The sequence below is a fragment of the Monodon monoceros genome, unplaced genomic scaffold (genome assembly GCF_005190385.1).
Source record: "Monodon monoceros isolate NGI ecotype Baffin Bay Population unplaced genomic scaffold, NGI_Narwhal_1 Super_Scaffold_18, whole genome shotgun sequence".
In the NCBI taxonomy this organism is placed as follows: Eukaryota; Metazoa; Chordata; class Mammalia; order Artiodactyla; family Monodontidae; genus Monodon; species Monodon monoceros.
The window spans coordinates 103255387-103270363 of record NW_021703774.1 but is presented as its reverse complement, the minus strand read 5'-3'; the positions used below and the strand labels follow the sequence as shown (position 1 = coordinate 103270363).

At 37.9% G+C, this 14977-nt stretch overlaps 1 protein-coding gene across 2 annotated transcripts in view; it reads left to right on the top strand.

The window, feature by feature from the left end:
* Positions 1 to 14977, top strand: part of PKN2 (protein kinase N2) — a 128622-nt gene that overhangs the window by 64635 nt on the left and 49010 nt on the right. The window lies entirely within an intron of this gene.

Below are 14977 nucleotides of genomic sequence, written 5' to 3'. Positions count from 1 at the left end.
GTTCCAATTTCTCCACATCCTCAACAACACTTGTTATTTTCCCCTTTTTTTTTTTTATTATTGCCATCCTACTAGGTCCGTTATTGACAGTGAGGTAGCGAAGTTTCCAACTATTTTTGTAGACTTTCCTATTTCTCCTTTCAGCTATGTAAATTTTAGTTTCATATATTTTCAGGCTCTGTTAAGTGCATATATGTTTATAATTTTTATATCTTCTAAATGTATTGACTATTTTATCAAAATATAATATCCTTTTTCTCCTGTAACAATTTTGGATTTAAAGTATTTTGTCTGACGTTAGAGTACCCACTCCAGCTCTCTTTTGGTTACTGTTTACATGAATATCTTTTTCTATTCATTCTCATTCAGTTGATTGTGTCTTTGGATCTAAAATGAGTCTCTTTTGGACAGCATATAATTGGATCATAGTTTGGGTTTATTTATGTATTTTAATCCATTCTGCCATTCTCTGCCTTTAATTTGAGCAGTTTAATCCATATGTGTTTAAGATAATTACTGATAAAGTGTAATGCAATTCTGACGCTGACTCCCCAGAGTTAGGTCAAATTTCATAGGTTAATGGCACAGTCCTCCACAAGACTGTCCTCATTTCAGACACAAGCTGCCAGGTTGGAGTTTCCCCAAACACTCACACTTCTGACCAACTGGCTGCAAACTCAGGGGTTCCTACTACCACCTCATGCTCAGTAATTCCATAGAACAACTCACAGAACTCAGGAAAGCTCTGTATTTACAGTTACAGTTTTCTTATAAAGGCTACAAATTAGGACCAAAGAAGAGACACTTAGGGAGAGATCTGGCAGGGTACCTGAAGTTTCCTTGCTTTCAGCATGCAGCACCCTCTCAGAACATCAATTTATGTCCCCAGCCAGGAGTCTTACTTTAGCTGTGAGTATTCAGAATTTTTTTTGTGGCTTTATTACATAGGAGTGATTGAATCATTGGCCACTTTGATTGAAGTCAATCTCCAGCCCCCAACCTTTTTCTGAAAGACCAAAGGTCAGGTTGATATGTGGCTCAAAGCATGAGCCCTCTAACTATGTAGTTGGTCTTTATGGTATAGCCAGCGCCCATTCTGGAACTGTGTATGGGCCTACCGAGAGTCACTTTGTTAGCATAAACCCACATGTGGTCTGAGGAGTCCACCGTGAATAAGAAAGATGCTGCTATTACTAGGGAAATTGCAAGGGTTTAAAAGCTCCCTCTTAAGAACCAGGGAAATAAACCAGCCAAATTCATTATTATAGAACAAAGAAGCTTACATCGGCTGTTTTGCTAATTGTTTTCTGTAAGTCTTAATCTTTTTTTTCCTGAATTCTTTTGCTTTCTTTTGTGTTTGATTGAATTTTTCTAGTTTACCTTTTTTATTCTCTCCTTGTTTCCTTTTCTGTGTGTGTGTGTGTGTGTGTGTATTTTTTTTTTCAGATCTTTATTGGAGTATAATTGCTTCACAATACCGTGTTAGTTTCTTTTGCACAACAAAGTGAATCAGCCACATGCATACATGTGTCCCCATATCCCCTCCCTCTTGAGCCTCCCTCCCATCCTCCCTATTCCACCCGTCTAGGTTATTGCAAACCACTGAGTCGATCTCCCTGTGCTATGCTGCTGCTTCCCACCAGCCAACTATTTTACATCCGGTAGTGTATACATGTTGATGCTACTCTCACTTCATCCCAGCTTTGCCCTCCCACCCTATGTCATCAAGTCCATTCTCTATGTCTACCTCTTTATTCTTGCCCTGCAACTAGATTCATCAGTACCATTTTTTTTTCTTTTTAGATTCCATAGATATGCATTAGCATATGTTATTTGTTTTTCTCTTTCTGACTTATTTCACTCTGTATGACAGACTCTAGGTCCATCCACCTCACTACATATAACTCAAGTTTGTTTCTTTTTATGGCTGAGTAATACTCCATTATATATATGTGCCCGATCTTCTTTATCCATTCATCTGTTGATAGACATTTAGGTTGGTTCCATGTCTTGGCTGTTGTAAATAGTGCTGCAGTGGACATTGTGGTATATGTCTCTTTTTGAATTATGGTTTTCTCAGGGTATATGTCCAGTAGTGGGATTGCTGTGTCATATGGTACTTCTATTTTTAGTTTCTTAAGGAACCTCCATACTGTTCTCCATAGTGGCTGTATCAATTTACATTCCTACCAACAGTGCAGAAGGGTTCTCTTTTCACCACACCCTTTCCAGCATTTATTGCTTCTAGCTTTTTGTTTGTTTTGTTTTGTTTTGTTTTGTTTTGTTTGCGGTACACGGGCCTCTCACTGTTGTGTCCTCTCCCATTGTGGATCACAGGCTCTGGACACGCAGGCTCAGTGGCCATGGCTCACAGGCCTAGCCGCTCCGCGGCATGTGGGATCGTCCCAGACCAGGGCATGAACCCATGTCCCCTGCGTCGGCAGGCGGACTCTCAACCACTGTGCCACCAGGGAAGCCCGCTTCTAGCTTTTTTGATAATGGCCATTCTTACTGGTGGTTGGTGACACCTCATTGTAGTTTTGATTTTCATTTCTCTAATAATTAGTGGTGTTGAGCATCTTTTCATGTGCCTCTTGGCCATCTGTATGTCTTCCTTGGTGAAATATGTATTTAGCTCTTCTGTCCATTTTTTAATTGGATTGTTTGTTTTTTTGATATTGAGCTCCATTAGCTGTTTGTATATTTTGGAGATTAATCCTTTGTCTGTTGTTTCATTTGCAAATATTTCTCCCATTCTGAAGGTTGTCTTTTTGTCTTATTTATGGTTTCCTTTGCTTTGCAAAAGCTTTTAAGTCCCATTTGTTTATTTTTGTTTTTATTTCTGTTTCTCTAGGAGGTGGGTCAAAAAAGATCTTGCTGTGGTTTATGTCAGAGTGTTTTTTCCCATGTTTTCCTCTAAAAGTTTTATAGTGTCTGGTCTTACATTTAAGTCTTTAATCCACTTTGAGTTTATTTTTGCGTATGGCGTTAGGGAGTGCTCTAATTTCATTCTTTTACATGTAGCTGTCCAGTTTTCCCAGCACCACTTATTGAAGAGGCTGTCTTTTTTCCATTGTATGTTCTTGCCTCCTTTGTCATAAATTAGGTGCCCATATGTACGTGGGTTTATCTCTGGGCATTCTATTCTACCATTGATCTATATTTCTGTTTTTGTGCCAGTACCATAGTGCCTTGGTTACTATAGCTTTGTGCTATAGTTTGAAGTCAGGGAGCCTGATTCCTCCAGCTCCGTTTTTCTTTCTCAAGATTGCTTTGGCTATTCAGGGTCTTTTGTGTTTCCATACGAATTGTAAGATTTTTTGTTCTAATTCTGTGAAGAATGCCCTTGGTAGTTTGCTAGGGATTGTATCAAATCTGTAGATTGCTTTGGGCAGTATAGTCATTTTCACAGTATTGATTTTTCCAGTCCAAGAACATGATATATTTCTCCATCTGTTTGTGTCATCTTTGATTTCTTTCATCAGTGTTTTATAGTTTTCTGAGTACAAGTCTTTCTCCTCCCTAGGCAGGTTTATTCCTAGGTATTTCATTCATTTTGTTTCAGTGGTAAATGGAAGTGTTTCTTTAATTTCTCTTTCTGATTTTTCATTGCTGGTGTATAGGAATGCCAGAGATTTCTGTGCATTAATTTTGTGTTCTGCAACCTTACCAAATTCATTGATTAGTTCTAGTAGTTTTCTGGTGGCATCTTTAGGATCTTCTATGTATAGTATCATGTCATCGGCAAATGGTGACAGTTTTACTTCTTCTTTTCCAATTTGTGTTCCTTTTATTTCTTTTTCTTCTCTGATTGCTGTGGCTAGGACTTCCAAAACTATGCTGAATAAGAGTGGTGAGAGTGGACATCCTTGTCTTGTTCCTGATCCTAGTGGAAATGCTTTCAGTTTTTCACCATTGAGAATGATGCTTGCTGTGGGTTTGTCATATATGACCTTTATTTTGTTGAGGTACATTCCCCCAATGCCCATTTTCTGGAGAGTTTTTATCATAAATGAGTGTTGAATTTTGTCAAAAGCTTTTTGTGCATCCATTGAGATGATCATATGTTTTTTATTCCTTAATTTGTTAATGTGGTGTATAACATTGATTGATTTGCATATATTGAAGAATCCTTGCATACCTGGGATAAATCCCACTTGATCATGGTGTATGATCCTTTTAATGTGCTGTTGGATTCTTTTTTTTTTTTTTTTAAGTGGCAATAAAAAATATATGTGGTCAACATTGTTACTTTCGTTTGCAAATAAAAGAGTTGGGATGTATAGAAACCTGTACTTAACTTTTTATCAAGAGTACTTATCATCAAATTACTCCCATCCAGGCTTCTGCAGGTCTGGAATTTTCTTTCCACTGGATAGGAGTATGTGGTGGGAATTCCAGTTAACATTTTTATTAAAAAAAAGAATCAGCATAGTCAAGTTGTCTTAGTGTTAAGGATTTCTGTTTGCTAGTATTATGATCATCAGTGATATTGGTCTATAATTCTATTTTTTTGTGATGTCATTTTCTGGTTTTAGTATCAGGGTGATGGTGGCTTTGTAGAATGAATTTGGGCGTGTTCCTTCCTCTGCAATATTTTGGAAGAGTTTGAGAAGGATCAGTGTTAGCTGTTCTCTAAATGTTTGGTAGAATTCACCTGTGAAGCCATCTGGTCCTGGACTGTTGTTTGCTGGAAGATTTTTAATTATGGTTTCAATTTCATTACTTGTGATAGGTCTGTTTATATTTTCTAATTCTTCCTGGTTCAGTCGTGGAAAATTGTACATTCCTAAGAATTTGTCCATTTCTTCGTGGTTGTCTATTTTATTGGCATATAGTTGTTTGTAGTAGTCTCTTATAATCCTTTGTATTTCTGTGGTATCAGTTGTGATTTCTCCTTTTTCATTTCTAATTTTATTGGTTTGTGTCCTCTCTTTTTCTTCATGAGTCTGGCTAAGGGTTTATCAATTTTGTTTATCTTCTCAAAGAACCAGCTTTTAGTTTTATTGGTTTTTGCTATTGTTTTATTCGTTTCTATTTCATTTATTTCTGCTCTGATCTTTATGATTTCTTTCCTTCTACTGACTTTGGGTTTTCTTTGTTCTTTCTCTAGTTGTTTTAAGTGTAGGGTTAGATTGTTTGAGATTTTTCTTGTTTACTGAGGTGAGATCGAATTGCTTTATAAACTTCCCTCTTAGAACTAACTGCTTTTGCTGTGTCCCATAAGTTTTGGGTCATCATGTTTTCATTGTCATTTGTTTCTATGCATTTTTAAATTTATTCTTTGATTTCTTCGGTGATCTCTTGGTTATTTAGTAGCGCACTGTTTAGCCTCCATATATTTGTGGTTTTTACAGGGTTTTTTTCCTGTAATTGATTTCCAGTCTCATAGTGCTGTGGTCAGAAAAGATGCTTGATATGATTTCAATTTTCTTAAATTTTCCGAGGCTTGATTTGTGACCCAAGATGTGATCTGTCCTGGAGAATGTTCCATGTTTACTGGAGAAGAAAGTGTATTCTGCCACTTTTGGGTGGAATGTTCTATAAATATCAATTAGATCCACCTGGTCTATTGTGTCATTTAAAGCTTGTGTTTCCTTATTTATTTTCTGTTTGGATGATCTGTCCATTGGTGTAAGTGGGGTGTTAAAGTACCCTGCTGTTATTGTGTTACTGTCGACTTCTCCTTTCATGGTTGTTAGCATTTGCCTTATGTATTGAGGTGCTCCTATGTTGGGTGCATAAACATTTATAATTTTTATATCTTCTTCTTGGATTTATCCTTTGATCTTTATGTAGTGTCCTTCCTTTTCTCTTGTAACAGTCTTTATCTTAAAGTCTATTTTATCTAATATGAGTATTGCTACTCCAGCTTGCTTTTGATTTCCATTTGTATGGAATATCTTTTTCCATCCCTTCACTTTTAGTCTGTATGAATCCCTAGGTCTGAAGTGGGTCTCTTGTAGACAACATATATATGGGTCTTGTTTTTGTATCCATTCACCCAGTCTGTGTCTTTTGGTTGGGGCATTTAATCCATTTACATTCAAGATTATTATCGATATGTGTGTTCCTATTACTGTTTTCTTAATTGTTTTGGGTTTGTTTTTGTGGGTCTTTTTCTTCTCTTGTGTTTCCCACCTAGAGAAGTTTCTTTAGCATTTGTTGTAAAGCTGGTTTGCTGGTGCTGAATTCTCTTAGCTTTTTTTTTCTCTCAAAAGCTTTTGACTTCTCCATCGAATCTGAATGAGATCCTTGCTGGGTAGAGTAATCTTGGTTGTAGGTTTTTTCTCTTTCATCACTTTAAGTGTATCATGCCCGTCCCTTCTGGCCTGCAGAGTTTCCACTGAAAAATCAGCTGATAACCTTTTGGGGATTCCTTGTATATGTTATTCGTTTTTCTTCCCTTGCTGCTTTTAATATTTTTTCTTTGAATTTAATTTTTGTTAGTTTGATTAATATGTGTCTTGGTGTGTTTTTCCTAGGGTTTATCTTGTATGGGACTCTCTGTGCTTCCTGGACTTGGGTGACTATTTCCTTTCCCATGTTAGGGAAGTTTTCCACTATAATCTCTTCAAATATTTTCTCAGACCCTTTCTTTTTCTTTTCTTCTTCTGGGACCCCTATAATTCGAATGTTGGTGCATTTAATGTTGTCCCAGAGGTCTCTGATACTGTCTTCAAGTCTTTTCATTTCTTTTTCTTTATTCTGCTCCTTGGTAGTTATTTCAGCTGTTTTGTCTTCCATCTCACTTATTTGTTCTTCTGCCTCCGTTATTCTGTTACTGATTCCTTCTAATGTATTTTTCATTTCAGTTATTGTGTTATTCATCTCTGTGTGTTTGTTGTTTAGTTCTTCTAGATCTTTGTTAAACATTTCTTGTAGTTTCTCAATCCATGCCTCCATTCTATTTCTAAGATTCTGGATCATCTTTACTATCATTACTCTGAATTCTTTTTTGGGTAGGTTGCTTATTTTCTCTTAATTTATTTGGTCTTGTAGGTTTTTACCTTACTCCTTCATTTGTGACATTTTTTTGGCATCTCATTTTTTTATTATTATTAGTGGGATTGTGTTCCTGTCTTACTGGTTATTTGGCCTGAGGCTTCCAACGCTGGACTAGGCTATTGGGTAGAGCCGGGTCTTGGTGTTGAGATGAGGATCTCTATGAGACCTCACTCTGATGAATATGCCCTGGCGTCTGAGGTTCTCTGTTAGTCCAGTGGTTTGGACTCAGAGCTCCCACTGCAGGAGCTTCCATTCGACCCTGGGCTCGCAAATCAAGATCCTGCAAGCTGTGTGGGGTGGCAAAAAAAAAAAAAAGTAACAAAGTAAAAAATAAAATTAGACTATGAAACTAACAGATATGTTATTAGAAAGAATGTAAAAATAAAAATATAGATGAATCAACACCCAGAAGATACATCAGTACGACAATCATAAAAAAGAGGAGGAGGGAAAAGAAATGAAAAAAGGGGTGGGGGGCGTGGGAGGCCTTGGCTGTGGAGAGTGGGACCTAGGCAAGGGTGAGGTTTGGGCAGTGGGTGGGGCCAATGCTCAGGACCCAAAGGGCTAGAAAAGGCCCTGGGGGCTGTGGGGGGTGGAGCTTAGGCTCAAGGAACAGAAGGGGCCCAGGTATGTCCCCCACCCCTGGCCTCAGAGGTCAGGGAACCTCACCTGGGAGCCCAACAGGCTTCCTGCTCGAGTGGGCAGGACAAACGCCCTCTCCTCTCCTGCTCCTCCAGTCTGGGGTCTGGGAGGGCCCCTCCTGCTTGCCTCTCCTGATCACCCCATCCTCCCTCCTATGCCCCCAAGGACCCACATAGCCTGGAGGGGCCCTGGAGGGCAGGTGATCGGCCTGGGAGTTCAGCAGGCTCCCCAAACCTGAGTGGGCTGGCCAATTGCCCTCCCTCTTCTCCTGCTCCTCCCAAAGGGCACCTCCTTCCTTCCTTTCCTTTTCTCCCCTTGGCCTCCTTCCTATACCCCCAAGGACCCAGGCAACCTGGAGGGGGCTTTGAGGGCAGGGGATTGGCCTGGGAGCTCAGCAGGCTCCCTGGGCCCCAGTGGGCAGGGCAATCGCCCTCCTCCCCTCACCCACTCCTCCCAGGGTGCCCCTCCCACCTGCCTCTCCTAATCTCCGCAGCCTCCTTCCTATGCCCGCAGGACCCACGTTGCCTGTATGGGGCTTTGGAGGTGGGGGAACCGGCCTGCCTCTCCTGATCTCCCCGGCCTCAGGAGGGCTGATCTTGTCTGGCCTCCACTTCTCTCCCCTTGGTCCCCCTACGTCCTACCGGTTCACTCTGGGGTTCCTCCCATGTCCTTGGGGGTCAGAGTCCCCCACCAGCGACTGGCAGGCACCCTAGTTGTGGGAAGACGCTAACTCTGTGTCTTCGCACAATGCCATCTTGACTTCTTCCCCCTTTTCTGTGTATTTTTAAATTACTTTCTTAGTGGTTACTCTAATGGTTACAGTTAACAACCTAAATTTATCACAGTAGCCTACAAAAGCTCTGCTCCTATACAGCTGTGCCTCCCCATCATTATATTTTTGTTGACACAGATTATGTCTTTATACATTGTGTGCCCTTTATATTATATTATTATATATTAGATTATAATCATTGTTGTATGCATTTGTTTTTTAAGTCATACAGGAAACAAAGTTACAAATTGAAAATATAGTAATACTGGCTTTTTAATTTACCTGTATAGTTAGTTTTACTGGTGTTATTTTTTCTGTGATTTCAAGTTACTGTCTAGTGTCCTGTCATTTCAATCTGGATGACTTGTTTTAGCATTTCTTCTAGGAAGGTCTACTAGTGATAAGCTCCCTTAACTTTTGCTTATTTGGGAATTGCTTATTTTCTTCATTTTTGAAGGTTAGTTTTGCATATATAGAATTCGTTGACAAGCTTTTTTCTTTCAGCATTCTAAAAATTTCCTCCCAGTCCCTCCAGGCCTTTATGCTGTCTGATGAAGAATCAACTTTTAAACTTATTGAGGATTCTTTCTAAGTGACGAGTTGCTTCTCTCTTGCTGCTTTCAATATTCCCTTTTGTCTTTGGTTTTCACAATTTGATTATAATGCATCTCAGAATGGTAATTTCTTTTGAGTTTTTTTACTTGGATTCTTTGAGCTTCTTGATGTGCAGATTCATATCATTAATCAAATTTGGGAAGTTTTCTGCCATCATTTCTTCACATATTCTTTCTGCCATTTTCCCTGTTCTCTCCTTCTGAGATCCCCATAATGTGTATTTTTGTAGTCTTTATGGTATCCCAGAAATCGCCTAGTCTCTGGTTTTTTTTGTTTATTTGTTTGTGTAGAACAAATGTTTATTGATGTACAGACATTTTGAGGGGGGCTCAGAGACAGATGTAAACACAGAAACAAGCATCAGCTTTCATGAATATCAAATATTATGAAGCAGAGACAAGCAGCGGAACTCAGGGAGTCCTCCCACCAGCAACCTCCCATGAGCCTGTTCATAAACATGAACACCAAGATCTCTCCCAAAACATAGCTTTAGTAGAGCTCAAAGAGAAGTTCTCATAAAGTCTCTTAACATATTAAGCCGGGTATCAAATTGGTTAGGTCGATTGCAAATCATTTTTAAGTCTATTGAGTTTTACTTTCTGTTTGCTTTGCTTTGTCTTGTTTTTAATTAGTAGCATACACATTTAGTTTTATGTCTTACTGATCAACTTACTCTTTTATCATTATAGATATTTCCTTTTATCTCTGAAAATAGACTTATAGTTTACTTTGTCTGATATTAGTAGAGCCATACTATCCTTTTTATGCCTAAGGTTAACCTAATGAAGTTTTCCATCCTTTTATTTTCAACCTGTTTGTTCTTTTCTACTTAAAGTGATATATTTTATGTACATCATATAGATGCCTCTTTTTATCTAACCTGAAAATCTAATTGAAGTTGTTAGTCTTATATTTTTTAACAGCTTTATTTGTATACATAAACTGCACGTATCTGATATGTACAATTTGATAACTTTTGTCATATCAACCCTCAAAAGTTTCCATGTACCCTTTATAAACTGTCCTTTTAATATTATTTTTGATATTTATTTAACTCTACAATCTTGATGTTTGAATTGCATTTACTCTTTTTTCTCTGTTCATCCTTTCCTTCTCTTTGTAGTTGTTTTTGAAGCAAATAGTTCCATTATTCCTTTTCATGTCCCATAGCAGTGTTTTAATTACGCCTGTGCATGTGTGTGGTGTGTTTATTGCTTACTTTAGAGATTCAAGTATGCATATTGAACTTATTACAGTCTGTGATCACAGTGTACTCTCTTACTTCCAAATCTGTTTAAAAATTTTATGGAGAAATATTTGCAAATTCTTCCACTTCACCCTGTTTATCCTCATTGTAATATATTTTACTTCTACCTGTGCCTTAATCTGCAGCTGACCCTTGAACAACACTGGGGTTAGGAGCACCAACCTTCTGTGCAGTCACAAATCTGTATATAACTTCACAGTCAGCCCTCCATGTCTGTGGACTCAACCAGCTGTGGATCATACAGTACTGTAGTTATGTATGTAGTGAAAAAAAATTCACGTATAAGTGGACCTGCACAGTTCAAACCCATGTTGTTCAAGGTTCCACTGTACATCTTCTAGTGTTGTTTTTACTTAAAGAGCTAAGAACTTTAAGGATATACATGATCCGTGGTTAATTGAATCTGTGAGTGTGGGATTACAGATATGGAGAACCTACTGTTAAGTTACATGTGGATTTTCGACTGCAAGAAGGGTCAGTTCCCCTAACCCCCACATTGTTCAAGGGTCAACTCTAATTTACTTCGTTACATAGTATTTTTTCAAAAACAAAACAAAACATTGTTCTTTATATCTAATGGCTCATTTATCCTTACTGTTATTCTTCACTTATTCTTGTTGTACTTGAGATTTCCTGTTAGAATTTTCCTTTAGCCCTTAGCCATTTCTTTTAGCATTTATTGTAGTGAAGATGTGGTAGAGTCTAATTTTTCCACTTTTTTCTTGTTTATTTCATCTTCATTTTTAAAGAATATTGTCGGTAGAAAACCTTTATAGGTGTTTTTTTCCTTTCAGCTCTTTAAAAATGTGATTTCATTGTCTTCTAGCTTTCCTCTTTGTATTGGGCTGGCCAAAAGTTTTGTTTGTTTTTTTCCATAAGATGGCTCTAGTAGCACTTAGTTGTCATTAACTTCATTCAAAACAATTTTGTTAGATTGTATGTGCAGCTGTTATATCAGCCTGCATTTTAAAAACGACTTATCAAAATTGGTGAATTTTTGTGTAGCCATTTTAATATTGAAGATGGAAGAAAAAAACAATATTTTTGGCATATTATCCTTTATTATTTCAAGAAAGGTTAAAACGCAACTGAAATGCCAGTGCAGTGTATGGAGAACGTGCTGTGACTGATGAAACATGTCAAAAGTGGTCTGCAAAATTTCATGCTGGAGATTTCTCACTGGATGATGCTCCATGGTCAGGTAGACCAGTTGAAGTTGATAGCGATCAAATCGAGACATTAATTGAGAAGAATCAACATTATACCACAAGGGAGATACCCAACATACTCAAAGTAACCAAATAAAGTGTTGACAATCATTTGCACCAGCTTGGTTATGTGAATTGCTTTGATGTTTGGGTTCCACATAAGTTAAACAAAAAAACCCTTCTTGACCATATTTCTGCCTGCAATTCTCTACTTAAACATAATGAAAGTGTTCCATGTTTAAAACAAATTGTGATGGGCGATGAAGAGTGGATATGTACAATAATGTGGAACAGAAGAGATCGTGGGGCAAGCAAAATGAACCACTACCAACCACACCAAAGGCTAGTCTTCATCCAAAGAAGGTGATGTTGTATATATGGTAGGATTAGAAGGGAGTCCTCTATTATGAGCTCCTTCCAGAAAACGAAACGATTAATTCCAGCAAGTACTGCTCAAGTTAGACCAACTGAAAGCAGCACTTGATGGAAAGTGTCCAGAATTAGTCAACAGAAAACACCATAATCTTCCACCAGGATAATGCAAGACCGCATGTTTCTTTGATGACCAGGCAGAAACTGTTACAGCTTGGCTGGGAAGTTCTGATTCATCTGCCGTATTCACCAGATGTTGCACCTTCATATTTCCATTTATTTAGGTCTTCACAAAATTCTCTTAATGGAAAAAAATTTCATTTCCCTGGAAGACTGTAAAAGGTACCTGGAACAGTTCTTTGCTCAAAAAGATAAAACATTTTGGGAAGATGGAATTATGAAGTTGCCTGTAAAATGGCAGAAGGTAGTGGAACAAAAGGGTGAATATGTTGTTCAATCAAGTTCTTGGTGAAAGTGTGAAATGTGTCTTTTTATTTAAAAACCGAAGGCACTTTTTGGCCAACCCAATATTATGAGAAGTCAGCTGTAGTTCCTATCAATGTTTCCCTTCATGTAATGTCCCTCATTCCCCAATTATTGAAGTAACATAGAATTACGTTGAATTTTCTTCATTTTTTTTTTTCTTTCTGTTCCTAAGCCTGGATGCTTCAGTTCAACTATCTTTAAGTTTTCTTATTCTTCTGGATGCTCAAATCTGCTGTTGAACATCTCTAGTAAACTTTTAAAATTCCAGTTAGCGTACTTTTCAACTCCAGGATTTCTATTTGGTTCTTATTTATAAATTCTCTATCTTTATTAATATTCCCTATTTGTTGAAATACCATCCTCTCTTTTTCCTTTTGGTTTCTTTTAGGTCTTTGACCACATATAAGCTTTGACCATATGTAAGACAGTGGGTATAGAGTCTTTGTCTAGTAAATCCAATGTCTTCCTGCAGGATGGTTTCTGTGAATTTCTGCTTTTCTTGTGAATTGGCCATACTCTCTTATTTCTGTGCTTGCCTCATAATTTTTTATTGAAAGCTGGATATGGTGAGTATTATAATGTGTAACTGGAAGATACTCCCCTTTTCTATAATTTCTTATTGCTGTTTGAAACAGGGTGTAGTTGTTTAGTGACTTTATTGGCTAAAGACTGTATTTTTTGTCATGTGTGGTCACTGAAGTCTCCATTAAGTTAGTGGTCAACTAGTGTTTTGACAGACTTTTTTTTTTTTCTTTAATTGGAGTATAATTGGTTTACAATGTTGTGTTAGTTTCTGCTGTAAAACAAAGTGAATCAGCTATATGTATACATATTTCCGCTCACTCTTGGACCTCCCTTCTCCCCTCCCCCCCATCCCACCCATCTAGGTCATCACAGAGCACCAAACTGAGCTTCCTGTGCTATACTGCAGGTCCCCACTAGCTATCTATTTTACACATGGTAGTGTATTTATGTCAAACCTCATCTCCCAATTCATCCCACCTTCCCCTTCCCCCTCTGTGTCCACACGTCCATTCTCTATGTCTGCATCTCTATTTCTGCCTTGCAGAAATATTCATCTGTACCATTTTTCTATGTTCCACATATATGCATTAATATACGATATTTGTTTTTCTCTTTCTGACTGACTTTACTCTGTATGACAGACTCTGGGTCCATCCACATCTCTACAAGTGACCCAATTTGGTTCCTTTTGATGGCTGAGTAATATTCCATTGTATATATGTACCACATCATTATCCATTCATCTGTTGATGGGCATTTAGGTTGTTTCTGTGTCCTGGCTATTGTAAATAGTGCTGCAATGAACATTGGGGTACATGTGTCTTTCTGAATTGTGGTTTTCTCAGGGTATATGCCCAGTAGTGGGATTGCTGGGTCATATGGTAGTTCTATTTGTAGTTCTTTAAGGGACCTCCATGCCATTCTCCATAGTGGCTGTATCAATTTACATTCCCGCCAATAATGCAAGAGGGTTCCCTTTTCTCCGCGCCCTCTCCAGCATTTATTGTTTGTAGATTTTTTGGTGATGGCCATTCTGACCAATGTGAGGTGATACCTTATTGTAGTTTTGACTTGCATTTCTCTAATAATTAGTGATGTTGAGCAGCTATCTATTCATGTGCCTCTTGGCCATCTGTATGTTTTCTTTGGAGAAATGTCTATTTAGGTCTTCTGCCCATTTTTTGATTGCGTTGCTTGTTTTTCTTGATATTGAGCTGCACGAGCTGTTTGTATATTTTGGAGATTAATCCTTTGTCAGTTGCTTCATTTGCAAATATTTTCTCCCATTCTAAGGGTTGTCTTTTCATCTTGTTTATGGTTTCCTTTGCTGTGCAAAAGCTTTTAAGTTTAATTAGGTCTCATTTGTTTATTTTTATTTTCATTACTCTAGGAGGTGGGTCAAAAAAGATCTTGCTGTGATTTGAGTGTTTCAAACACCTCAAAACACTTCAAAGGGTGTTTTTCCTGTGTTTTCCTCTAAGAGTTTTATAGTTTCCAGCCTTACATTTAGGTCTTTAATCCATTTTGAGTTTATTTTTGTGTATGGTGTTAGGTAGTGTTCTAATTTCATTCTTTTACATGTAGCTGTCCAGTTTCCCCAACACCACTTATTGAAGAGACTGTCTTTTCTCCATTGTATAGTCTTGCCTCCTTTGTCATAGATTAGGTGACCATGGGTGTGTGGGTTTATCTCTGGATTTTCTATCCTGTACCATTGATCTATATTTCTGTTTCTGTACCAGTACCATACTGTCTTGATTACTATACTTGTAGCATAGGCTGAAGTCAGGGAGCCTGATTCCTCCAGCTCCGTTTTTCTTTCTCAAGATTGCTTTGGCTATTCGGGGTCTTTTGTGTTTCCATACAAATTGTAAAATTGTTTGTTCTAGTTCTGGGGAAAATGCCCTTGGTAATTTGATAGGGATTGCATTGAATCTGTAGATTTCTCTGGGTAGTGTAATAATTTTCACAGTATTGATTCTTCCAATCCAAAAACATGGTATATCTCTCCATCTATTTGTATCATCTTTAATTTCTTTCATCAGTGTTTTATAGTTTTCCGAGTACAGGTCTTTTGCCTCC